Consider the following 3,275-nt stretch of genomic DNA (forward strand, 5'->3'; position numbering starts at 1 on the left):
ATTGTACACGGCCATAAGGTGGTTCACTGGTTATCACTGCTGCCTCACAGCGCCAGAGATATGATTTGCCTACAACTGGGTTGACTGTCAGTAAGGTGCGAACTTCAGGTGCAAATGAAGAGAAAAATTGTTCTGTGAGCGTTAATCCCTGGAGGACTGGGTGTGCATTGTTTGCAATGAATAGCCAGTTTCTGAACTATAGTCATTCTATGTTCCCTTAGTGTGTTGCTTTAGCAAATGTTCAGACCAGGGAGAAAAGTGAGGAAAAACAGTCACTTCCCAGTCAAGGATTGATCCATTACACGACAACCAACGGATTCCCTTTTGCCTGAACTAGCATCTATTTTCCTTACATTGGTAATGGCAGTACACAGCATTAGACTGAGTTTTAATGTGCTGCATTGGACCCAGCATCCTTTCCCAACATTGGCTATACAGGGATATAAAGAGATAATAAAAAACATGGATGGCAATGACTGTAATGAAAAGACGTCAGGAAGAATGGACAGTGTTTACTTGGAAACAAAAAAATGTAAAGGAAGCCATCGATGTAGTGAGGGGTAATGCCATTTGAAAAGACAAGGCGTGGTTTCATGGGTTGGTGGAAAAAACGAATAGATCATGTGGCGTGACACCAGGTAAAACTGAGTTGTGTCCGTATGGAAGGTTTCCAGGCGATGAGAATTTGGTGAGAGTAAACAGGAGGGAAATGCCTTCATTTGGATGTATCTATATCAAAACTTTAGAACTTCAAAACCAGCGATGAATGACAAAGAGAAGTTTGGAAAGTTATCCTTTTCCTTCTACAGCAGTTGAATTCGAAAACGATTTCTTCTTCGCTGGAAAGATTATTGAGAAGCTGATCCTAATATATTTGTGAAGACACGTGCAGACACGCGAGGAATGAATTTCACCATGACAGGGTGTCCGGGCGGTCATGATGGGTACGCGTTACGTGCACACTCTGTAATTGGTTAAAGTTAATTGGATAGAAAGCTCATAACACCTTCAACTGAGTAGGACTAAGTACAGCATGTGCTGATTGTGAGGAAAGGTTCAGCAGCTTGTTCCACGTGAACTTCTATAAATTGTACAAAAAACTGAGCATGAAAGGGAAGCCAGTTAGCTCAGTCCGCTGCATAACTGGTTTATGATATAAAGTGAAGCCAACAGTGTGGGATTAATTCTCGCAATGTCTCAGCATACCCTCAGGATCATGATCTCCCAACTCAGCTAATACTTTAGACGATGGCGATAATCAAAGTGAAACTATACTATCGTGAGTGGGAACTGACCTGCTAATGTAATGCACCTTTATCCTTTCATGTGTTGCATTGGAATATTTGGCTGCAATCACAGAGAAGGGAGTGAGTCCATATGCTGCTCACTCATCTCCCCCAAAAATATCCTGTAACAAGACACGAAAAATATTCCTACTGCAATTCTGTAATCTTCACAGCAATACTTAAAACATCGTTATCGTTTCGATTCCAGTTTTTCTGGTAACAGTCAAAATGTCCAATGAGTTAAATCTAATATTTTGTGGACTGCTTTAATGGCCTGTGCGAGCTTGCAGCAACACCGGTAATATGTAAAGAGCTGAACATCCTTTCCAGAATTTAACACAGCGCAGGATCAGCGGTATGAAAGACGTCATTGTTTGCAGAAATCACCTCTGTATCTCTATTGAGTGTTGGATATTCACTCAGGGAGTATTTATGGCTGGTCTTAAGTAACTGAGGCATTTCCTAAGGACAGAGCACTCCAAGAAATCATATTTTTTTTAGAATAAATGTTGTTTTACTCAACGTTCTTTGGTAACTTTTAAATATTTTTGCACAGACATATACATGCATGCACACATACATTTATATCTGTGTGGATATATAAATATGCGCATATATGTGCATGTGTGTGTGAATTCAGGACATTAGTAATGGATAGTTGGCCATTTGAATGTTCTTCCTATAGAATGTGAGAGCGTAGAGATTACAATAATGTCCCAGAAATGTGGTGGAAATGTGGCATAGAAAAATGTGGCGGAAATCGACTTTATTGAATGCTGCGTACGTTTACAGTGGTGTCCTGTGTTGATCACCAGAAATGTCATTTCGCCACTGGACTGGGGTTTTCCTTCGATCGGTTTCACTTCGTCAGGGAATTCGATTCACTGAAATTTCACCAACTTCCATCGGCATGTTCATATGACACATCGACCCACACTGCACAAAACGACAACAATATTCAGCATACTGCACCCACGAGGACGTGGCATGGTTTTTATAAACAGTGAAGATTGAATAATGTTATGCAAGGGCAACGTGAATTCCGATTTAATTGCTGAAGACGCAAGAATCCAGAGTAAGATTCAAAATGTCAGAACTTCACGTTCATTACCTTGGCCAGAATTCCAGCCCAGCAAAGGGGAAATCTGCCCCAGAAGCACCTGATTCCATGCATTTGCTTGCTCCATGTATCCACTTTGAAACCCATGCGAAGCAACATTCAGTCTGAAGGAGAACTTGTCAGAATTCTCCACAGTCTGATCTAAAGCTAAAACAAGAGCTGTCTATTCCAGTTGGAAGGGAAGGGATGTGGAGGTGAGACCAAAATATTTCGTGGTGTTTAATTCATATTGTTATCATTACGATTGTTTAAAAATCTGGACCAGAAATGGCACAGACACAAAGGAGCCCATTGTTAATACCGATCTGGCCCCGCTCCATGATTCAATATCATCATGGCTGACACAACAATTTTGTGTCTTTTTCCAGCCTATCCACATCATCGTGTTGTCTACTGACTAACAGATGTTTATTGATCTCTATCATAAATAGACATCAAAAATTTAAACTTGTGAGAGGAAAATATTTCGTTTCGAGACAGTTGGGTTTCTGCACGAATATTGTTGGTTTTGCAGATGAGCAGCTGAGTCTGCTCTGACCATCTTCCAAACCATAAACTAAAAGTCGACTCTGATGGGACTCGAACCCACAACCTTTGAATTACAATCTGAGCAGTGACATAGAAGTCCAACGCGCTATCCATTGCGCCACAGAGCCACGCCTGCGATTGCCTTTGAACACACAAATTTGTGTTTGACCCATTGCGTTCAGGACACCCATCTCGCATCTGTCTGTCCTGGTTACACTTTCCAGTACCTGTTCCTTATCCACGTGTGCTCTGGCTCTTCAAATGTACGTCTACAGACTGCTGGAATGTTCTCATGACACGTAGCTTTACCACATGCTCAGATAATGATTTCCAGATTCGCA

General features: G+C 41.3%; 1 non-coding gene across 1 annotated transcript; it reads right to left on the bottom strand.

Annotated features, from left to right (window-relative positions):
* Positions 1-2,970: 2,970 nt before the first annotated feature.
* On the bottom strand, positions 2,971-3,062 carry trnar-ucu (transfer RNA arginine (anticodon UCU)). The gene is given in 2 exon segments: positions 2,971-3,006; positions 3,026-3,062. It is a non-coding gene; the product is annotated as a tRNA-Arg (tRNA).
* Between the last annotated feature and the right edge of the window lie 213 nt (positions 3,063-3,275).

This window comes from Hemiscyllium ocellatum, unplaced genomic scaffold (genome assembly GCF_020745735.1).
Source record: "Hemiscyllium ocellatum isolate sHemOce1 unplaced genomic scaffold, sHemOce1.pat.X.cur. scaffold_487_pat_ctg1, whole genome shotgun sequence".
Taxonomy (NCBI): Eukaryota; Metazoa; Chordata; class Chondrichthyes; order Orectolobiformes; family Hemiscylliidae; genus Hemiscyllium; species Hemiscyllium ocellatum.